The sequence below is a fragment of the Rutilus rutilus genome (genome assembly GCF_951802725.1).
Source record: "Rutilus rutilus genome assembly, chromosome: 9".
NCBI lineage: Eukaryota > Metazoa > Chordata > Actinopteri > Cypriniformes > Leuciscidae > Rutilus > Rutilus rutilus.
The window spans coordinates 5,959,575-5,984,448 of NC_140223.1; the positions used below are offsets into that span (position 1 = coordinate 5,959,575).

At 40.5% G+C, this 24,874-nt stretch overlaps 1 protein-coding gene and 1 long non-coding RNA gene across 2 annotated transcripts in view; one reads left to right on the forward strand and one right to left on the reverse strand.

Annotated features, from left to right (window-relative positions):
• LOC311296649 (uncharacterized protein) overlaps positions 1-24,874 on the forward strand; it is a 483,049-nt gene that overhangs the window by 139,197 nt on the left and 318,978 nt on the right. The window lies entirely within an intron of this gene.
• LOC311296698 lies at positions 3,259-14,863 on the reverse strand. Its single transcript, XR_014628684.1, has 4 exons — positions 14,816-14,863; positions 5,458-5,501; positions 5,052-5,286; positions 3,259-4,269 (listed from the first exon to the last, which is right to left on the reverse strand). It is a non-coding gene; the product is annotated as an uncharacterized lncRNA (long non-coding RNA).

Below are 24,874 nucleotides of genomic sequence, written 5' to 3' on the forward strand. Positions count from 1 at the left end.
TGTTTGTACCTTTTTGCTTGTTTTGTTAATTAAAGTCTTATCTTGTTTTGCTGCATTTGAAGTCCTCGTTTATGTTTCTTGACCGTATCGTGACAGAACGTAACAGCCATTTGAGGACTCAGCAGCATGGATTCTCGCGGGCTTTCTTCTACCACATGGGACAGAGAGGAGTTTAGAGGAACCAGGCTGGCTAAATTCAGGGGAACTCGTGGAGGACGTAGGGGAGGAGATACGAGAGGTGAGCACCGACAGTATTCTCCAGTTTGGTCATTCTTTGACCACGGACCGGCGAGGTTCAGCCCCGAGCGTCCTTCATCGCCTGTTCCCGTGGTTCCAACGCCGATGGTTCCAGTGATCTCAGTGCCGGTGGTCCAGAGTTCGGGGGCTTCAAGACGCAGGAGGAGAGGAAGGACTTCCTCTGCAACTGTTCACGGCCAGCCAGAGACTGTTTACACCGCGTTTGCCCAGCCAGAGACTGTTCGGGTCACGTCTGCCGAGTCTGTGTCGCCGGGTAGGATGGCTGCCACTGAGTCTGTGTCCCCTGACAGAACGCCTGCTGAAACATTGTTGGATTATTTTTCGACGCTGTTTAAAGTCCTGGAGGTTCCCGGGAAGGTTTATATCACGTCTGCCCAGCCAGAGACTGTTCACGTCACGTCTGCCCAGTCAGAGACGGTTCACGTCACGTCTGCCCAGTCAGAGACGGTTCACGTCACGTCTGCCCAGTCAGAGACTGTTCGCGTCACGTCTGCCCAGTCGGGGACTGTTCACGTCACGTCTGCCCAGCCGGGGACTGTTTTCGTCGTGTCTGCCCAGCCAGAAACTGTTCACGTCATGCCTGCTGAGCCGGTGTCCCTGGACAAGATGGCCGTACAGCCGGTGTCTGTTTCTGAGCCGGTGGTGTCTGTTCCAGAGTCGGTGGTGTCTGTTCCAGTCCCTGAGCCGGTGGTGTCTGTTCCTGAGCCGGTGGTGTATGTTTCTGGGCCGGTGGTGTCTGTTCCTGAGGCGGTGGCATCTGTTCCTGAGCCCTCAGTGACCGCGACACTGGCCATTATGGCCACAGCCATGTGGTGTGTGTGGGCTACGCACACACTTGAGCTGGAGCCAGTGTCCGTTCCTGAGCCGGTGTCCGTTCCTGAGCCGGAGCCGGTGTCCGTTCCTGAGCCGGAGCCGGTGTCCGTTCCTGAGCCGGAGCCGGTGTCCGTTCCTGAGCCGGAGCCGGTGTCCGTTCCTGAGCCGGAGCCGGAGCCGGTGTCCGTTCCTGAGCCGGAGCCCGTGTCCGTTCCTGAGCCGGAGCCAGTGTCCGTGTCTGTTCCAGTTCCTGAGCCGGAGCCTGTGTCTGTGTCTGTTCCAGTTCCTGAGCCGGAGCCAGTGTTTGTTCCTGAGTCTGTGCCTGTGCTGGTGTCTGTTCCTGAGCCGGTGGTGCCAGTTCCAGTGCCTGAGCCGGTGGTGCCAGTTCCAGTGCCAGTCCCGGTGGTGCCAGTTCCAGTGCCTGAGCCGTTGGTGCCAGTTCCAGTGCCTGAGCCGCTGGTGTTTGTTCCAGTTCCTGCGCCGTGGCCGCCCGAGGGGTCGTCTCCGCCGTGGCCGCCCGAGGGGTCGTCTCCGCCGTGGCCGCCCGAGGGGTCGTCTCCGCCCTGGCCGCCCGAGGGGTCGTCTTCGCCCTGGCCGCCCGAGGGGTCGTCTTCGCCCTGGCCGCCCGAGGGAAAGTCTCCGCCCTGGCCGCCCGAGGGAGAGTCTCCGCCCTGGCCGCCCGAGGGAAAGTCTCCGCCCTGGCCGCCCGAGGGAGAGTCTCCGCCCTGGCCGCCCGGGGGAAAGTCTCCGCCCTGGCCGCCCGAGGGAAAGTCTCCGCCCTGGCCGCCCGAGGGAATGTCTCCGCCCTGGCCGCCCGAGGGAGAGTCTCCGCCCTGGCCGCCCGAGGGAGAGTCGTCTCCTCCCTGGCCGCCCGATGGACAATCTGCTCCACCCTGGCCGCCTGATGGACAGTTTGTCCCTCCCGTCCCGCCCTGGTGTGTCCCTCCCGTCCCGCCCTGGTGTGTCCCTCCCGTCCCGCCCTGGTTTGTCCCTCCCTGGTCTGTTCCTCCCGTCCCGCCCTGGTCTGTTCCTCCCGTCCCGCCCTGGTCTGTCCCTCCAGTTCCGCCCTGGTCTGTTCCGCCCTGGTCTGTCCCTCCAGTCCCGCCCTGGTCTGTCCCTCCAGTCCCGCCCTGGTCTGTTCCTCCTGTCCCGCCCTGGTCTGTCCCTCCTGTCCTAGTGGAGCGTCTGGTAGCCGCTCCTTAAGGAGGGGGTTATGTCACAAGTTTGTCCTGTCTTGTTTTGCACTTGGGTGTTTGTTGTGTTGAGCCATGTGCTCGTGTTCATTGTTAGCCCCGCCCTTCTTATCTTGTTATTGGTTTAATTAATTCCACCTGTTGTCATCGTTACCTTCTTTTGTTTGCCTCCCTATTTAGTCTCCTTGTGTCTGTTGTACTGTGCTGTTACGTTGTCTAATGTTCTTGTGTTTTGTTCCCAGTGTTTTGATCTGTTTAAGTTTTGTTCTAGTGTTTTCCCCCACGTGGGAGTTTTGTTTGTACCTTTTTGCTTGTTTTGTTAATTAAAGTCTTATCTTGTTTTGCTGCATTTGAAGTCCTCGTTTATGTTTCTTGACCGTATCGTGACACTTTCTTTCTTTATTAATTTATATAGCACAGTTTAATACAACTCGCGTTGCCCAAAGTGCTTCACAATAACAAAGTAAAAAACACAGAACAATAGAATAAATAAACATATCACATAAAAAAGACACATAGACAGTAAACCAGTTAAGAAAGCTCTCCATTAGAGTTTAAAAGATGTTGTTTTAGCATGGCTTTGAACATAGATAAGGTTTTGGCAGATCTAATCGATTGAGGAAGGTCATTCCATAGTTTTGTCCTGTAGATGGTCTCGCTTTAACCTCGCACACTCAAACACACACACAGCTTTAACCTTACACACGAGCAGATCCCTTTGCGCTCTGGAGACACGTTCGGTCTTTCCACTATCAAATTCTGTCATGTAAATAGCGAATCCGCCATGGTGCGACACACCCATTACTCATTAAGAGAACAGGGACAACCCTTTTAATTTGGTCTCTTAAGCTTGTTTCACACTATAAACTGCTTTAAATGACAAAACTAACATCACAGATCTAAAGTTTATTTCACTATACGTTTGCTTTATCTGAATCTCATTTATTTTAATTATTGGATCTGTAGAAACCTTTTATTCACAAAATCACACATTGTCAGTGAAATGGTCATTTTATTTGTTGTTATTGTACAGATATACGTTATTGTATATACATCTGTTTATGTAATAAGCTTTATGTAACAAAAAAAAAGAAAAGAAAAAAAAAGATCAAATTCAGGGAATTGTTTCATATATTAACAAATAACAGATTGATACTTTTCTACATTTGTTTCCAGTCTCTTTTAATTTTGGTATTTCTTTGAGTAAGCGTTCAATCAAAAATCTTGTTCTCAAACACAAATCTTGTGGCATTTTACAGCAACACTATTTATTAGTTAACTACCTACACATTTACTTTATGTGAATCTAACAAAACATTTGCTCACTGTGACACAGAACAATGCTTTCTAATATGATTCACTAGATTATGTGATTGGGTGAAACTCTTCCCACACTGAGTACAGTCGTACTTCTCTCCAGTATGAATTCGCTCGTGTGATTTCAGAGATCCAGACCGAGTGAAACTCTTGTCACAATATGAGCACTTGTAAGGTTTTTCTCCAGTATGAATTCTTTGGTGCTCTTTCAGATGACTAGATGTAGTAAAGCTCTTCCCACAGTCACAACACACATGATCTCTCACTTCATTGTGTGTTTTCTGGTGGCGTTTAAAACTGTCCAGCAGTGTAAAACTCTTTCCACAGAGAAAACACACATAAGGCCTCTCGTCTGAATGAACTATCAGGTGTTTTTTTAGTTGTGATGATGAAATAAAATCTTTACCACACTGATCACAGTTAAATAGCTTTTCTCCAGAGTGAATGTGCAGATGATACTTGAGACCTGATGCATGAGGAAAACTCTTCTCACACTGAGTGCATGTATACGGTTTCTCTCCAGTGTGAATTCTCATGTGTATGTTAAGGTGTCCTTTCCATGTGAAACTCTTTCCACACTGAGTGCAGGTGTGCGTCTTTTTGGCTTTTGTACTTTGAATTGTAAAGTTACGATGTTCCTCCTCCACTTCATTCAGTTCTTGTCTTTGCTCTTTCACTCTCACCTGGTCTAAAATACACAGAAATACAGTTAGAATCAGTTCAAGTGAACCCTTATTTAATAGCAGAAAGCAACAGAGATCAGATATTTCACTTTTTGTTGTCATTTACTTAATATAGTAAAAATAGTCAAAATATGTTTGACAACTGCTATATACACTGTAAGACTTTTCTGTAATTTCTACAGTTATTTACTTTAAATCCCCCAGTATTATACTGCTATTTTTGCTTACAGTAAATAACTGTGATTCCCATTGCATCATGGGAATTTTCTGTGACGTCTAACACCACATACATGGTTACAAAATACAGACTTACTGTATTTTTAAAATTTGCAGTATACTACTGTATTTGACGTAACGGTCTCTCTGGCTGGCACCATTCCATCGTGCTTTTTAATTCCAATTTTTTGCCTTACACCGCATGTCTACAACGCTATAATAGCCAGAGGCTGTCTATATTGGACACATTGAAGCGACCGGACCTTTAATACAAAATGCAAACCTGTTTGTCCCTTATCAGAAATAGTGTGAGCGCTTGGACTCGGAGTACCGTACGTCAGAAATATAACGCCGCATCACTATACACTGTCTGGGATTTGTCGTGTCGCGCCGGAGCATCCAGTGTAATATCACGCAACCGTAAGTTACTGTAAAAAACCCTTGCAAAGTCTAACAGTGTACAAGGTTATGATCATTTGGATGTATTACTCTCATTTATCATCCATATACAGCTTATTAATTCACATCTATCAAAGCAGTCAACAATGAAGAATCAAGCATGGACACCAACCTATTTGTTCCTCAGTATCTTCATGTTTTATTCTGGATGGTTCTGGATCACTCATGTCTTCAATCTCCTCTTTAATAAACTCCATCTTTAACAGTCACACAGATTTCAGCTGCTACTCCTGGAGTTTGTTCTTCTCTTGTAGGATGATGGGAATATTCCCAGTATTTATTGGTGAATTGTTGTGGGAGGGGCTTCACTGCAGGTGTGAACTGTGATCACTGTGTTTTTATCCAATCTGCATTTAAAAAGTACAGAGCCATCATGTTAAACTGAGCAGCTCTTCGTCTCCAAAAGTTCCCTGTTTTCAGCTCATTCATTATGGTGATGTCTGAGATCTTCTGTAAATTGGCACATTAAGCTCATTTTATTGGTGTCAACAGGCTGAAACAAACTACAGCATCATTACCTTTAACCTCAGTCCATGTCTTTGCTCTTTCACCGCCATCTGGTCTGACATAAACATATTAAAACATTAAGTTGTTAGAGTGAGTTCAAGGAGGATAAAGGTGAATATTGAAATGAACCCTAATTTAATAACAAGTGAGATCTGTAATCATCAAATATCAGGTCTTTGATGGACCAAAGGTACATTTTGGGTAACACTTTATAATAACTGCATGCTATTAATCATTAGTTAAGCATTAGTAAACAGTTAATTCATCATTTATAAAGCATTAATAGACATTAATAAGCAGTTTATAAATACAGTTATAAATGCTGTATTCTTGATTTAAAAGCATATCTATAATGTGTTTAATAATTGAATTTTCATACTTTATTAATGATCAATTTATCATTTCTAAATGAAGTATTGCTTTATTTTCAAACCAGTTATTTAGGAGTTGTCAGTGGTTCATAAGATCACTTGTAAGTAAATGATTAATACATTATTTAAATGTACATTCATATATCTTCAGACATATAGCAAGGCTCGAAATTGCGACCATTTTGGTCGCATATGCTCCTGAAATTTAATCTGTGCGACCTAAAAATATATTTGGGAGCATTTGTGCGAGTGCAAATAATGGTTGTGGTGCAACCTGTTTTCATTTCTCTAAAAAACGTTTGCAAATTACTTCACAGTGTGTACCTTATGTGCGCTGATACGCGATGGCCGGACCGTCATTCTATCCAACGTTATATAACCAATCCCGGGGTTTTTCCTGCATTGATTTTTTTTGGCGGCCGCCAAAGCCTTTGATCGGTGCGTGAGTGACTGCTGCGCTTGACGAGAGAAAGCCCCGGCCGCGCGCGCGCACTCTCACGTCTTCAAACAACACGAGCGCTGTCTTGCTCTATCTCCCTCGCGCATATTAATCAAAATCATTTGATACGATAGAAAAGGGGCGGAAGACCGAAGTTTCACGTGGAGCATTCGGAGATTTTTTTTTCTCCTAAATTACCGTGGAGTGTGAATTGTGCTAAAAAATAAACTACCGGGATAATCACACAACGCTTGCCGTATGCTACACTTCCACTAATGACACTCCGATTCGCGAACTAATGACTCATTTGAACCGATTCACTTTAATGAATGGTTAAAACAACTGATCTGTCCAACACACTCACGAGACGTCTGAATCGGTGTATAACAAATTGGTACCACTTTACAATAATGTTCCACTTATTAAATTCTAGTTAACAGTTGTACTATTAAAAAAACTGCACTTTGTTAATTTGTTAACCATTGTTAATGTTAATTTCAACATTTGGGCTACTAATAGCCTATACATTATTGATTTTTTTTTTTTCCTTTTTTTCTTTTTTTTTTTTTACATAGTTAATGCACTGTGAAGTAACATTAATGAACAATGAACAGCTGTATTTTTATTAACTAAGATGAACAAAGATTAATACAGCATATTAATAGCAATAGAGTGCCAAGTGCCAAGCAAAAAATGCAGGGACAGGTGTGTGGCAAACAAATCAGGTTCAATTATTAAGGCTTTTAATCGGCAGGATACGTCAAATATAACCATACTGTCTATGAATATAACACCGCATACACCATCGCCAAAGAAGAGCTTGCCTTCACTAAATTTATGTCAAATGACAAATCATGTGCCAATATCATCGGGGTGAGATGATATAGAGCCAGAAGACCAAATTTCAAATCTTGGCCACAGGATGAAATAAAATGTGTTAATATATAATTTGTAGTTGTGGTGCTCCTTAATTTTTGGTGGGTGCTCCTAAATTTTTGAAGTTGGGAGCACCAGTGCTACCAAGTAAAAAAGTTAATTTCGAGCCCTGTATAGTAATAGTTACTTAGTGTGTTAATAAATGCTTTATTAAAATTTATTTCTACTGTAATTCAGGGTTAATTCAGGTAGTTTTTAAAGCATTTAGTAGTGGTCAGTTAACTATTTTTGTGAGCTCATCTAAAGTGAGGACTAGTTATGCCTTGTAAAGCGTTTACAAAGGAGATTTGAAGGCTGTTAATATTTGTATGTTCTGTATCACTGTGTGTGTGTTTGTTTCCTTTTTCTGTTTAGAAGATAAAATAAAGCAATACTTCATTTAGAAATGATAAATTGAGCATTAATAAATTATGAAAATACAATTGTTAAACACATTATAGATATGCTTATAAATCAAGAATAAATCAGTTATAGCCGTATTTATAAACTGCTTATTAATGTCTATAAATGCTTTATAAATGATGAATTAACTGTTTACTAATGCTTAACTAATGCTCAATAGCGTGCAGTTATTATAAAGTGTTACCAAATTTTGTACTCCTCTTTTTAATAGTCAAAACTGAATGACAACTGCTGCACAAGATTATGATATACAGGAATCACAGAGTTAAATTCAATACATTTTAAGACCTTTTTTAAGACTCCCTCCATACATTTTAGGACATCATCGCCACTTCAAGTTATAACCGTTAAATCGGCGACACCTTACATTTACTATATATTAATTGTAAGTTAGCACAACCAAACAGTCTTAGTTTGTGATAACTCCTTATCAATGCAACATAAATTAGAAGTCTGGTTCCCAGAAGCACAAATGAATTAAATGAGTAACTAACCCAATGAAAGGTTTATTAGAAAGAGAAACCAGAATTAGACCAATAAATAAAACAATAGGGGTGTAAATCGTTACGATACAATACGATATCGATTCTCTCAGCAATACGATATTTGCCGATACCTAAAAAAATTATGCGATACGGTCACGATTCGATCGATCGATTAATCGATATTTAGATATTATGTTCACACAACCAGTTACGTTTTTATTAACTCTCAAATGCAACCAACATATATATAACATGAACGTTTAATTAAACTCTTTGAAAATTGCACACCCTCTCCCAATTGGGACATTTACAACAGAAGAGGTCATTTGCAAGAACGTTCTTGTTCATTTTCATAAATCATGTTTTTTTTTGTTTTTTTTTATATTGTGCATTCCAAGTAACATCAAACTGCAGCTGGGTTGTTTTGATTAATAATAATAATAATAATAATAATATAAAAAATACAGGTAAATTACTAAATTAAAGTTAATTGAAAGCAGAGTATGTTCCCTTTCGAGAATGGTCACTTCGTATTACATAGCTAATACGCAGTGGGGACGCAATGCAAAACTCTGCACATTAGCAACTGACCTTGTCCTGAACTGGCGCCTGGGGCGAACAGCCCGAGATACACAGAAAGTCATGGGCCACTAATAAAAACTTAGCCTGACGTCGTCATACTCAGATTCTAGTCAGAATGTGATTCTGATACTGCTCCATTGGGCTGTGATTATGGGGCGTGTTTCAACCGAACCAGGAAAGAAAATGCCTCTGCTTTCAATTGGATAGACCTACAACCAATCAGAGCAACGGAGTAAGTGAAGTATGTTTTTCATTCATGTTTCCGATCGACAAATGCCTTGATCGCGGTCGATATCTTCTATAACAGACGTGATGGCGGAATCTACACATGATGTTTTATAAACAAAGTTCGGGAGGAGCACGTTCAAATAATCAATCCAATCAACTTGTCATCAAACAATTACCATGTCTACCCTATACGCATGAGAGGAAGCATATATTTATTCACTCTGTCAATTCACCTAACATTCCTTGACAGTTTTCAGCGTCCCTCCACTCACTCTCGGCTTGTTCTTCCACAGCCTGGAATACGGGGGGAGTACTTTGGGTTCGGGCCGAATACCGAGCCCGGAGCCTTTCCTCGGACAGCACGCCAAATATGCATTTATTCTGTCTGACTTATTTGTAAGTGTGAACTCGTGAAATCTCAATTCTCCAGCGGCAGTCATCTTTGTTGTAAACGAATTCAACCCAAGCGCTCTTTGGTGACGTGGATGATTACGTTACTGTTGATCATCTGTCCATCATCGTATAAAGCCCACCCTGACACTTTGATTGGTCCGAAGAACTTTTGTTCGGGCATAATAGCCCCTCAACGGATCGAGTCCAGACCGAACTTCCCGACCTAAAATTTTTGTGGGCGGGGCTAAGTTCGGCTGGCATCCAGGCTACAAATAAACTGCACAGAATCCCACTATTCGCCTACGCAATGATTAAATTCAGGCAAACTTTAACATACAACCTCTCTGGACAAATATAGCCTACATAATGAAAAGATGATACAAAATGAATGATACAAAATGAATAACTTGGAAAATGGCATTTAAGACTTTTTAAGGGCCTTAATTATTTCTCTAAATTCATTTATCAACTTTTAATACTTTTTAAGACCCCGCAGACACCATGTATTATGTCACTTTTGCCATGCTCCTATTCTATAAATACTGTTGTATTCATTTTGCTGGTGGGATTCTCTCTGAAATTTGTCTGAGATCCTCCATCCGAGATTAAAGCATATTTAAAGGCATTGTCTGGAGTCTGTTCAGTTATTGCTGCGCAACAAGTTAGTGGAGCACTAGAGATCTTATCATAGTGTTCATAGGGGTCAAGATGTTGACCGACTCAGTCGACGTCGATTAGTAGACGAGACCCAGGTAAACTAATGTCGATCAGGAGATGTTCGGGGACGTTGATTAGTAGACAAGACCCAGGAAGACAAGTCAGGTGCGAAAGAATGAAATAAAGTCTACCACAGTATCTAACAATTAGGGTTGGGCGATGTCCCCTAAATTGGCAGCTGACGATGTTTACAGTAAAACATCGTGATGGACGATGATATCGTCGTCCGGTGGGGGGAGGGAGGAATGCACAGTACTTACATCTACTGTGAATCTACATCTACTGTGGCATTTTGAAATATTTCTGTGTTTATTTGGCTGTTTAGGCGCGCAACCGGAGACAAAGACTACTATGCTTGTCCGTGTTGCGCTCGGAGAGCGCGCACAGCATCCTGTCAGTATAATTCAGTTCTCTTTCGCGACTTATCGCGCTTTTAATATTTATTTTCAATATAAAGCACATCCTGCTCTTTTCTTTCTCTTTCATTCATGATTTGTTATTAATAACTTTAAACAGAATCATCAACTGAAATCTGTGCGGATTATCAAAAATAGGACACATTTATAGGACATAAAGGGTCTCTGCGGCAAAAGTGAAAGTAAAAGCACAGCAAAGCCCCCGTTTCAATAAAAGGAGATATTAAAGTTTATATAGCCTACTTTTACATTTTCGCTGCTGTTCTAAAATGGTTTTCGCCATTAACTTTTAACTTAAACAAGCTGCAGCTGCTTGAATCCCAGTGCAGGAGCTGTAGGTTACAACTAACCACAGAAACGTAAGCGGTTAGTTGATTGCTGTGGTGACTCGTGACTCGCGAACAGCACTGAACATGCACTTTTGCCGGTACAACTGGAATGTTATTATTATCAGAAACTTTCCATTAACTTCGGTAGGCTGTACAACAAGAGAATTGTAATTGGCTGGTTTTTCTGCAGAGAGCCGATCTCTGTTGATGTCTTAATTTTTTTTTATCGTTTGCTGGTAAAGGGTGAGAGACCTTGCGAGCCACATGATTTTTGCCAAAGAGCCAGGCATGGCTCGTGAGCCATAGGTTCCCAACCACTGGTGTACACGAATCAATAGATATACGTGACCCAGGGTAGGGGGCGTGGCATCACGATGGTGGCTCTCCATTGTCTGTCAGCCATCATGATGGATTTTTTTTTTTTTTATTGAAAATTATGTTTTGTATAGAAGGTAGGCTAACTACAGAATTAAAGGAGTCATAATGTAGAAATTTCACTTTTCCAATGTATGAATCAATGTATGTTATGATTGCATAATGATTATACACTGGCCGGGAAGCCGATATTTAAAAGTGAAGCGTTTGTTTACCTCAGGGTTTGTAAAATAGGCCACGTGCACACGCACGAAAAAACGAGATTTTGATTTCTTCCCCCTCTTGACGTCAAGACGGGGGAGGATATACCAAATATGGACACCGCAAACCTATGCCGCGGGAAGCCCGCCCCTCTCCCCCTCAGATTCAGTTTAGTCGACTCGAGAAAGATGGAGAAACCGAGTGTAGCCTACACTTGAGATGCTCTGTGGGTGACTGCCACAAACAACATGCAAATGTGTTTTATCTACCAAAAACGGACGAAACTATCAGGGAACAGTGGAGGAAATTCATTTTTAATGACGCTGTCCCAACAACTCTTTCAAGTGGCGTATCGTTAGGTGTGTGTGCTAAACATTTTACACCGGAATCATTTACAAATTTGGGGCAGTATCAGGCGAACTTGGCCTCGAAGCTCCGTTTGGGAAAAGGTGCCATCCCAACCATCAGGGACTTGCCAGAAATTGAAAAGGTAAGACTGTGATTTTATTGCTCTACTGTGGTTAACAAATAGCAGCTAACAGCTAATGCGGCTATTGTATGTAACGTTACCTTCGAGGTAAACACGGGGAATGGACTCTACGAATGCTAGCCACATCTTTCCACTTTATTTTACACTAGCAGCTACAGTAGTGACGGTACAGGAGTCCATGCTCAGTGGCTAAAACTGTTTAAATGCAAGTATAACATCACGTTGCATGTCTAAAGAAGAAACATATTGAATGTCTAAATAACCACAACGTGAAACAAGGAAAAAACACTACATGATAGTAAAAATCTCAAAACCACTGTAAGCTGATAAAAAAAAAAAAAAAAACTACATCTCCGTTAATGTAATCTACATTAAATAAAAGGTAAATTTATGTGGGAGAAAATAGCAACACACGTTTTTGCTCGAACTGATGTTAATGTATGTCTCAGTCAAAATGATTGTCTTTACCATTCAGAGACATCTTGATGTAGACGTGCATCCAACAACTCTACATCTTCCCTTTCCAGCTCTGGTTCAGAGTCCGGCTCAAACATGTACGGTTGAATCCCATATGTCGCGGCCGGGTCGGGTTCTGACAACTTACGCCATGTCAGTTTGTAATGATGCTGAAGTTACCTGCGGTGTCAACCCCCCTCCTTCCTGCAACCAATCAACGCGCCCCTCATTTGCATTATTATAATGACCGTCCACGACAGCCAAAACATCGCATCAGATCTCGCGAGACAATAATGCCTTTAGAAATAAGGGTCTGAGGGGCTCTGTGGTGATTTTTTTCCCACTTTTCTTTTTTAGAAGTGCCTGAAAGACTATAATAGAGCATTGGGTACCAAAGTTAAAACAACATTATGACTCCTTTAAACAAGAGAATCTGGTGATTCGGATAATACATGTTTTGTCTTTGAACTTTCATTATACAAATCAAATTACAGACAAATAGGCTGTTAATTTCTTTTGCCTCCTAAAGTTAAAGCCCATGTTGCAGGTTTTTTTTTTTTTTTTTTATTAATATAACCTTGTATGAAAATACCATATGAAAAGTAAATGCAGGATTAAAAATTGTTTTGCAAGACATAAGGGCACAAATTTAATAGAAAACGTGACCGTTTCCTTGACCGTGTTGAAAAAGCGCTTTTTTTCACCAACGCGTCATTTGACGTCACATGAGGTAGTCGTTTGCCTCTGCGTTCGCGCTCAGTGCAGAGATAGGTTGGTATTCAGTAGGAGCGGTCATGATTCAGTGTGTTTTCTGTGCTTATTGTATTTCAATTAATCATCGTCGTGGTAAATGATTGTGAATTATGGCCTGTCAAGACATCGAGTCCACAGGTTTCCGAATAAGAAAAAGGACGGTGCAATCTTCCGTGCCAGTGTGCGTTTTGTGCCGGGTAAGAGACGGGACTTCACTTCTGCTTCTGCTTTGAAAAACGCGGTAGTGTGTAGCGTTCACTATCGACCGAATGATTATAACTTAATCCCGGCGATATGTGCACACTGTCCCAGCTCCTTCATCGGGTCGCCCGGTGACGGTCCGCCGTCAGCATGTGGTTCGGCCGCCAGCGGGAAACATGACGCTCACGGATCCGTCAGAGATCACTTATTGTACATCTGTTTTACAAAATGTGCCTTGTCTTAATTTAATTCATTAACATATCCTACATAAACTTGTAATGTAATGCATTTACGTGTTTGTTATTAGTCTGCAGCCGACACTATTATTATTATTATTAATATAAATATAATATATTATGTTCTATAATTCATTTTCAATCTGTACAAACCGACTTTAATGTTTGTGTTGGCTGTTTCTACATATAAAGTTTTTATACAGTAAGACAGTTGTGATTGTGATCATTTTTTTATTCATCGTCACCAAATGGGTCAATTCAAAGCCTTTATAAAGTCCCTCTTCCTCTGGAAACTGTCTCCTAATGGCTGACACACACAACACATGCAGGTAAGGGTCTAAGTACTAGCTTTGCTATTGCCTGATACATGATGATAATAATCTGTACAGTATTGTGATCTGAGCATAGTGTTATACATATCGTCGGCTAACGTGAATACAGCTATAAGCTAACACTGTTCTCTCGCCCTGTTCTCCTCACACCACAACTCGCCGTTGTTCTGTCTAACCCTGGCCTGTCCTGCTCACTTGGCTTCATATCAGGCTCATAATTATATGATATCATCATATATATCAATTATATATGAATTATATATATATCATACGAGTAAACATTTAGGCTACAATTCCCCCAGCTTTCCGAGCTGTCATTGCGATCCATTGCTTTCCTATTCGCTAGTCGATTTTCTTTGACCGCTCTACCTCATGTTACGTCACTTCAGGTTCGGCGGTTTAAGCGATTTTCAAATGCGGAAGTAAAAATTTCTCACAAAAACGACTCCAGAAGCCTAAATAGCGTTTTATAAGTATATGTTTATATTTAAATCTAGTTCCTACATTATTTTTCTATACATTGGCTTACTGGGTACTCTAACCTGCAACATGGGCTTTAAATATATAGCAGATTTCACCTAGCAACACAAATGAACCACATCTGCAGTTTATTGATAGAGGACAGACAATAAACACACACTTCTTTAGATTCACTGTCTTTCAGCTGAAGGTTTATGAGAAAAGACACATAGCCTACCTCCCACAGTTACTGCAATTCATCTAATGGATCTAAATATACATTTTAACATCAAAATTAAAGCTACACGCGTTTGCTAGACTAAACAACATTTCCACAGACTCAATCCACACAAATTAATTATATGTGGGGAAACTTATTAACAGGCAAAACCGCGAGCTCTAATTTGGCGCGAAGGCGGCAACAAAAACAAACCCATGCGTTAATAAAACTCTAACAATACATCAAACTGTTGGCAGAAAAGCGTATACACAAAACTTGTTCCGGTTTTTTACACTTCCATAATTAATATAAACTCAAAACTTTACTTAATACAGCAGAGAGACCTACCTGACTCTCTCCAGTCACGGGCTGTTCTGACTGAGCGCGTGCGTGACCGGTCCAAAACAAATGACGTCACTCACAGAACGAACTCAAAATAATATTCATATTAAAATATATATTTTCCCTCTGTCGTGCACAACAAAATACAGATTATATACATTAAGCAAATATATAAAATAATATAAAACATTTAATGCATAGCCTATAGGTAATTGTTTCAGAATCGGAAGTAAAAACAAAAAAAGACACTCTAAACACTACAAATACATTATATTTGCACACACTTGCAACTTACTACAGCATTTTTAATGGCATTTTATGTCATCATAAAAGAAAGAAAACAACCAACTCTATTTTTCAGTATGTTTAACATGTACAGCTTTTATTATTTTCTAACTACAGCAAATGACTCTTGTACAATCAGGAAATAATATAGTAAACATGGGTAAATAAGTAAATTACATGAATATGTCTTATTCAAGCAGATTTTGCAAAGCAGTTATTCAGTGAGAAAAAATACTATAATTATTGACACTAAATTAAACTAGATCAGTCAAGTCTTCATTTATATAGTGCTTTTAACAATATAGCTTGTTTCAAAGAAGCTTTACACTGCTAATAGTCATAATAGTCATGGTCATTATGCTGCGACTGAGTGTGTGTATGAAAATAGCCTAAAAAAATAATAAATTTGCTTCTGAGAACCAAATAAATGTATTTTCACAAATATGGTTCTCACACAAATAGCATACACATAAATAATAAGAATGGATAAACAATATAAATCTAAGGCGCTGTGTCGCGCCGCTTGAGTCCGGTGTTGAGAGGGTGTTATGATGCTCGGGATCTGTGATGATCATAATTTCTGTGTAATCCTGAGTTTATCCTGATGGAAATGTAAAGAAGCCAAACTCCAATAATCTTTTGGAAACAGGGTGTTTTAACCACACAAACAGTTCAGTTTGAATGAAGCACCCATAGATTACAGCTCCATTTCAAGGGTGCAAATATCTTCAAAATGAATCAGGTTCAGTTACCACCCGGAGTGTAAAGTCTAATGTGATTGGTTGTAGCGAGAACGTGCTACGATTGGACAGCTCAATGTGGTCGTTATGTGATTGGCTTAAGTAAACGGTTGGTGGAGTCCACTTTTGTGTATTTCTCTGCACATCGACCCTAGAAGTGTTTCAAAATCCACAGATGCGTGAGGGGATTTTCAAATGCACAGAAAGCAGTTCACAAATAAATGCCAGACAGAGTTGTGTTTGTGACATAAAACACATTTGTAGATATTTTTATTTTATTTGCTAATCTAATTTTATTTATTTGTGAATTTTATAAAAAAAAATGTAATCTCTTTACATTTGTTTGTGAATCTCAATCTATTTATTTTTAATAATGCAACAATTCTAACCCAATAGAGAACGACTGACATCTCTCTCTTTTCATACAGATTAGCCTACATAAACAGAGACTATTAGTTTTCGTTTTGAAGGTATACACTTAAATGATTATAAAGATATATTGCTCTTGCCTGTGTGACTAGTAGCTATTCACACAAGTTTAGAGACTCGCTCCAAAAAAAAAGTTCACAGAGACCGAGGGGCAGAAAGCACACCCTGTTTATTTTCTTTATTTTACAAAAGCACAATGTTTTGTTTTAATTGTAAGTGGACACAAAAAAAACATTTAACAGTTTTTTTTTTTTTTTTTCATATTTTTTAAGTCTGAATAACCAGTCTATTTTACCGCCGGCACATTTGTTGACCCCAGAGGGTTGAATTGTTTCTTTTTCCAGAGTGAACCTGCAGATGAGACTTGAGTCTGGATGAAGATGTTAAACTTTTACACACTGAGTGCATGTATGTAAAGACCACCCATTGGCCCAAAGACAGAGTCTTTTCAGCGCTCTAGGGAAGTTCACTTAATTTATTAGAATTTAGTTTCAATATTACTTTAGCTCTATGCTTAATCTGACTCCAATTTCAAATGATAATCACATTTAGATTGTGTTTCTTATTAGAAAATAATCATAAATATTATGACTTAATTTAGATCTTTGATTATTTTCTGAGTATCCCATACTTTCAATTATTCATTCATTAAGGGACCCAATGGGTTCCCGGGTTTACGTGGATTTCACAGACACAGTCTTGCTAGTCTGATCTTGGTCAAAGAGTGCAGGGTTTCCTATCACCTCTTTAGTTGGATTCCTAGTGCTCACTCATACAAAAAAAGTGTAGTTTATTTAGTCACTTCCGTACAACTTGCCAAGTTAGTGATTGACAGAACTCAAAAGGTCTTCAGATGACGTGTCCACTGCTCCATTCACATGCGCCTTTAGTTTGACCTATCCTGGACACATGGTGCGTTCAAGTCATCTCGTATAGATCGTATTTACGAGTTGAACGCACTTGAACGCCACCACAATGTCGTAGATACCAGTGGGGAGCTTGGGATTTTCTCTAAGCTCCGATCTTTACGAGTTGGGGGCGTGTCAGTGATTGTTGAAAAGGCTTACTAAGTTAATTCTTACTGGTGGGTTGTGAATGATTGACAGTTGTAACTTAGTCCCGCCCCCAGAGTTTGACGCAGATGTTATGTTTCGCTTGAAAGCTGTGGAGGGCTCGCGTGTATTCAAGCCATAAATGAGTGTGCGTAACTTTGAAAGTAAGTTTAATTTACACATATACTATCTTTAATCTTGTGTATATTGCTATTTGTTGTATTATATGTTGAAACGTTCTGATGTCGAGTGTTTTCGGATTTCCGTGAAGTTAATGTTAGCGGTATGACTGTGCATTATTTTTGCACGTGTGTTCCGATGCGTGCTGTATAAGTGAAATAATGATAACGACTCATATTTTTCCATGTGTTTACTTTAGTGTTTACACTTTACAGATGTTATTGAGCCATATTTATGTGGATTGTGAAGATTACACTCGATTGAGAGATGGTTATAAGACGATAGTCACGTGTATATTTATAGTCAGTTGTTTACATTTTATAGCCATGTATCTTCACGCGTTTATTCTTTTTGAGTAGAATGTTTATCATTTATTACTGTAAACTGATTATTTATATTTCTGTTTTTGTTATAGAAACCACACTTACACACCCTTAATATCATATGCATCTGTTCACGCAATGCCCTGAGTACGTTGATGGCTTGATCCTACTATTAAAACAGTGATTGGACTTTTGGACTTTGTTCATTCTTACCGATGCCCCGTGATGATCCCAACTAAGTCAGAACCAGTCAATACAGTCCATAAACCTACTTAATAGTGATTAACATGGCGGAATACACAATACGTAAAGGTATTTAGCTGTGATATTGTCAGGCTTTTCTATTAACAGCTCAGTTAGCTAATCGCCAACACAGAATATGATAATATAACAATGCAACATGTAACAATGTGTTGGCAGTGGCTTCATAAATTAATTAAAAACATAAAAATACAATGTACACCTGATGCACATTTCTTTGTTCTTCATTTTCTAGAACAATAGTTTAAGAACCATACTGTATTTTTGTGTAATTAATTAAGAGAAAGTACTCCGCCATTTTGCTCCGACGAAAGTGACTTGAACGCACATGCCGTTATAAGCACGACTTCCCACCTCGTACGTACGAACTTCCCAGGAGGACTTGAATGCACCAACAGAGCTGCAGTAGCGCCAGCCTCCTCATAATCTACTAAAATAATGATTTGTCCAGACTAAATCAAATATTAAATTTTATTTGTCAGGTAAAAATTGTATCATGCTAATAACACAAGTAAATGATTAAAAGCCAATTCATAAATAATAAATACATGACATCAATTGCTCAAATATGAATCCAAGACTAAGAAATGCATTCTTGTGCAATGAAATTAAGACCATTTTACCAATCGCACTGAGACATTTAAAATGATGCCAAACATGAAAGGGAAAAACAATAGATTTACAAGATACCTCATATGTGATATATTGACAATCTAAGTGAACTTTTAGTGACTTGAGGAGGGAGAGGGGGGATGCATATATAAACAAGGAGATAAGTTTGGACAAGACACTGTCCTGTGGTCTTTCTTTGCGATCTTCTGTCCAGGGTGTGTTTTATTGCTTTATTGCAAAGTGAGTTTTATCTCAGCTTTGGTCTTAGCAGTAAAATCAGTTCTTACAGTCATACGGCTTCTCTCCAGTGTGAACTCGCTCGTGTGCTTTCAGGTGTCCAGACTGAGTAAAACTCTTGTCACAATATGAGCAGTTGTAAAGTTTTTTTCCAGAGTGAACACACAGATGATAATTGAGAGTTATTTTCTGTGTAAAACTCTTCTCACACTGAGTACAGTAGTACAGCATCCCTCCAGTGTGAACTCGCTCATGTTTTTTCAGCCTCCAAGACCGAGTGAAACTCTTGTCACAATATGAGCACTTGTAAGGTTTTTCTCCAGTATGAATTACTTGGTGCTGTTTCAAATTGCCCACTGTGTTAAAACTTTTCCCACAGTCACAACACACGTAATCTCTCACTTCATCATGTGTTTTCTGATGCTGTTTAAAACTGTCCAGCCTTGAATAACTCTTTCCACAGAGAGAACACACATAAGGCCTCTCACCTGAATGAAATTTCAAGTGTTTTTTTAGATTTGATGATGAAATAAAATCTTTACCACATTGATCACAGTTAAATGGTTTTTCTCCAGAGTGAATACGCAGATGAACACTGAGAGTTGATGTTTGAGAAAAACTATTTCCACACTGAGTGCATGTATACGGTTTCTCTCCAGTGTGAATTCTCATGTGTCTCTTAAGGTTTCCTTTATGACTGAAACTCTTTCCACACTGAGTGCAGGTGTGCGTCTTTTCAACTTTTGTTCTCTGAATTGTAAAGTTACGATGTTCCTCCTCCACTTGATTCAGTTCTTGTCTTTGCTCTTTCACTCTCACCTGGTCTAAAATACACATCAATTTAGAATCAGTTCAAGTGAACCCTGATTTAAGCAGAAAGCAACAGAGATCAGATCTTTCACTTTTTGTTCTGTCACTCACTTGTTAATATTTATATAATATATAGTTAAAATTTGTTTGACACCTGCTATATACAAGGTTGTGATCATTTGGATGTATTTCTCCATCATTTATCATCCATATACTGCTAATTAATTCACATCTACCAAAGCAGTCAACAATGAAGAATCAAGAATGGACACCAACCTATTTGTTCCTCAGTATCTTCATGCTTTATTCTGGATGGTTCTGGATCCCTCATGTCTTCAATCTCCTCTTTAATAAACTCCATCTTTAACAGTCACACAGATTTCAGCTGCTACTCCTGGAGTTTGTCCTTCTCTTGTAGGATGATGGGAATATTCCCAGTATTTATTGGTGAATTGTTGTGGGAGGGGCTTCACTGCAGGTGTGAACTGTGAGCACTGTGTTTTTATCCAATCTGCATTTAAAAAGTACAGAGCCATCATGTTAAACTGAGCAACTCTTCGTCTCCAAAAGTTCCCTGTTTTCAGCTCATTCATTATGGTGATGTCTGAGATCTTCTGTAAATTGGCACATTAAGCTCATTTTATTGGTGTCAACAGGCTGAAACAAACTACAGCATCATCACCTTTAACTTCAGTTCTTGTCTTTGCTCTCGCACCTCCATCTGGTCTGAAACATATTAAAACATTAAGTTGTTAGAATGAGTTCAAGGAGAATACATGTGCATTTTCAAGTGAACCCTGATTTAATAACAGAAAACAAGTGAGATCTGTATATCAAATATTATATTTTTGATGTACCAAAGGTTAGTTTTGTCATCCTCTTGTTAAAAGGTTGCTGTAATTTATAGTATTATTTTCAGAATTACTAGAAAGTCTAGTTTCAATTTTTTTAAGTGTTGGTGCTTAATGTAACAATCTCTATTGTAAATGATAAATCACGTTTGAGATTTGCGCTGGCTACTGTATACAGGCCACAAGAGCACCATACAGACTTTATCAAATAATTTGCTGACTTTCTATCAGAGTTAGTATTGGTTGCAGATAAAGTCCTAATTGTTGATGATTTTAATATACATGTAGATGATGAAAAAGATGCATTGGGTTTGGCATTTAAAGACATTCTTAACTCTATTGGAGTTAGACAACACGTGTCAGGACCTACTCATTGTCGTAATCATACTCTAGATCTAATATTATCACATGGATCCAATGTTGATGCCATTGAAATTCTGCAGCAGAGCGAAGACATCTCAGATCATTATCTAGTCTCATGTAAACTTCATTTAGTCAAGGCTGCAAAGCCGACTCCGTGTTACAAATATGTTAGACCTGTCTGACCGTATGTCACGTGACATATATTGTGCTTCACGTAGCAGGTTTTATGTATTAGTTAGTTAGTTTTAGGAGTGTTGCCACAAGTTGTAATTTTTGTTTGACAGTCAGCGGAGGTAAGTTAAGGTGTGCGTGTAGCACGCTGAAGATGTTTCTTGGTGTTTTTATTTTTGATTTAGCTAGGTTAGATTTAAAGGTTATAGTTAGAGGTGTTTGGTTTTATTTAGTTCTTTGATTTGGCAACAATCGTGCTCTTCTTTTCATTTGGTGAATTGCATAGTATTTTGTTAAAGTTCCTATTTTTGTTTTGACTATATGTGGCCGCAGGAAAATGACACAGGACCAACAAATATAAGTGGGGTTTGTATTTTATTCCTGATAATTAGTTAGGAGTTTCTGTTTCTTTTCTTGTGGGTACGTAGGGCAAAAAATCCACAATAAAACAAAATACAGTGCCAGTATATCTTTGGAACACACAGCAAATTGTTCACCTCAAAAATAAAAGAAATATAAAAAGTACAATTTGTCGCTTCTTATTGTGTGCAATAATAAAGAACAAAGCAAATAATGAAACACCAATAACAACAATACGGTAGTGGTACTTCTGGAAAGAAAACATAACATCTTAGAACTGCATGACTGAAATAACACTCACAAAATACACCTGAAATGACATAGTGTGGATATTACTCACTTTTTCCTGTGTTTCTTACGTTACACACTAATAAATCACTTCTTCCACGCGAACAGGCTTCGTCTGTAAATGTGGTGCGTTAGCTCAGCCACACTCACACATTCACGCAATCCTGCGTAAACATCCAACTCCCTGAATAATGACAAATTACACTTGAACAGCAGTCACTTGCAGCATAACTCTCTGACTTCCTCATCGCGCGTTCACGCTAATTTATCCGTTCGCATACGCAATGACGTCACCCGATGCCTCTTAAAGGACCCTCCAGTACATTTTCTGTAGATATGTCTCTTATTCACATTAAAAGCATTAAGGCCCCTAACCATCACCTGGTTACATTCTCCCCTGCATCAGGGTAAGCACCCTCGATTACTCATTTAAGACCAGAGTACTCTTAACCTCTTTTACTGCTTCCCGGAACAGAACAGAACTCAAAACAGCCAATATCTGTGAAACTGCTGCCGGACTTATAGAGGTACAGTCTAGGACAGACCTTGGCTCATGGTGCACATTTGAATGCCGTCCAGCATTTGGCCTCTTACTACATCTGCAGGGGGCCGCAACAGTTAACACCCTCGTACCTGCATCCAGTCTTTCCTCAGTCTCCAAGGCCTCAGCAGGCTCTGACAGAACATTGGTCAGAATCAACTGATTCCCTGCTGCATACCACATTGGGCGCATGCCCTATACCTTGTTGGCCAACAGACTGGGTGCTAAGACGTCTTACTGCAGGCACATTAGATCTCTCCTCCCTTAAAACTACACCCTCCTCTGAATCCTCAGACTCCACTTCACTAAGGGCCTCAGACTTCTCCTCTTGTGCCTTTGGCAGTCTCCTAGGGGCGGGAGTAGGCTGATTCACACAGGGCCTGATGTCTACTCTGTTAACTCTCTTTGTAGGCCCTCCTTCCAACGGCTCCACTGTGTAGGTGTTGTCCACGATCCCTACTACCCGATATACGATTGGCCCCCAGGCATCCTGGATCTTTTGACGGCCTACCGGACTGCTCCTCAGGTACACAAGTGCTCCGACCTCGATCTTCGGGCAATAGATTCTATCCTTGTGCAAGGAGATGCGCTCAGCAGCCTTCTGTTCAGAATATTCCCTTGCCCTGGCATGAGCATCATTAAGACGCCTTTGGTGAACCAACAGCCAGTTGTGTTTCTGGTCAAAAACTTGCTCTTGTCCTAGAAGGGCATCCACAGGCAGGTAATGATCAACCCCAAACAATAAAAAAATATGGAGAATAGCCAGTAGTCGTGTGAGGCGTTGCATTGTACGCGAAAACCAACTCTGGTAGGTATTCGGGCCACCGCCTTTTCTTTTTTTAGGTGGCAATGTTCTCAACAGGTCATGTAACGTCTTGTTGAACCGCTCACACTGAGCGTTGCCAATGGGGTAATATAGTGTGGTGCGGCCCTTTTTCACCCCATAGAGCTTACAAAGTTCAGCCACAACCTCACTCTCAAAATTACACCCCTGATACACCCCAGAAATACCATACTTCATAAACCATTCTCGAAGCAGCACCTTGGCTGTGGTATCTGCCTTTTGATCTCGGGTAGGGAAGGCCTGAGTGAACTTTGTAAAGATGTCAGTGACAACCAGAACATTCTCCTGACCATTGGTTGCGGGTTCCAACAACGTAAAATCCACAGCAATTACCTCAAGCTGTCTAGAAGCCAAGAACCATTTCATGGGAGGGTGGACCCTCAGCTGTGGCAGCTTGGTCATCACACAGCGTTGCATTTGTTCACATCATGGTGCATCCTTATCCAAAAACACCGGCGTCTCAACAAGTGAAGGGTGCGCTCGATACCTTGGTGTCCCATAGAATCGTGCACATACTCCAGAAAAGGCTTCTTCAAATTGAGGGGTAGCAAGAACTGATAACAATCCCCGTGCCTCACATCCTCAAAGACATGGTACAGTAGACCCTGGTGCTCCTTAAAGATGGTCCAGTGCTTCAGCATTGACAAAACATTGACAAAACATTGCTTCAGCATTGACAAAACATTGACAAAACAGGTTTTGAAAGAGCTTTTAGTTCTTTACCATAGGGTCTTCTCTTTTGATCCCAAAACTTCCTGAATCCGCCAATCACGGTGTCTTGCTGTTGGAAGCTGGTCAATTCATCATCTGAATATCCTGGAAAGGTGGGTGTATTTCCCTAACCCAGTCCATTACCATCATTGAAGTTGGGCACTACAGCCCGCATTTGCCGCACTTTACAGCTGTGCATCCCAGCAGCCACAAGTGCTGAGTCCAGGTCTGAACCTCTGTGAATCCGTCTGCAGACTGCCACACATCCATCGTACTCTGCGTACTCTGCGTCCTCTGGGGCTGGCTCACACTCCTCTGCAAATGGCTGTCTAGATAGTGTGTCAGCTACTGTGCTTCGATACCCCGGACGATACTGGACATCGAAATCAAAGACAGATAATTGTGAAATCCATCTTTGTTCAATCGCTCCAAACTTTGCTGTTTTCAAGTGGCACAGAGGATTATTGTGTCTCTCAGCCGTCTACTGGCAAAGGCAATAACACGTTTTACATCTCCTTGTTTCTGATATAAAATGGCGCCTATTCCCTGATCTGTCTCCACAATAAAGGGTTTTGAAATGGTCAGCCACCTCTAAGACAGGTGCACTAGTAAGTCGATCTTTGAGGGTGTCAAAAGCGGTTTGACATTGTTCAGTCCATAGACTCCCCAACAAGACATAAGTTCTACAGGAGCTTTCAGTGTTCAGACATGAATTCACCACATCATGAAGTGGACCAGCTATCTTGGAGAACCCTTGAATAAATGGTGGTGGTGGTGGCGCAATGGATAAGACACATGCCTTTGGTGTGAGAGACCCGGGTTCGAATCCACTGTGAGACACCAATGTGTCCCTGAGCAAGACACTTAACCCCTAGTTGCTCCAGAGGCGTGCGACCTCTGACATATATAGCAATTGTAAGTCGCTTTGGATAAAAGCGTCAGCTAAATGAATAAATGTAAATGTAAATAAATCGTCTGTAGTAACTACAGAGCCTGAGGAATGATCT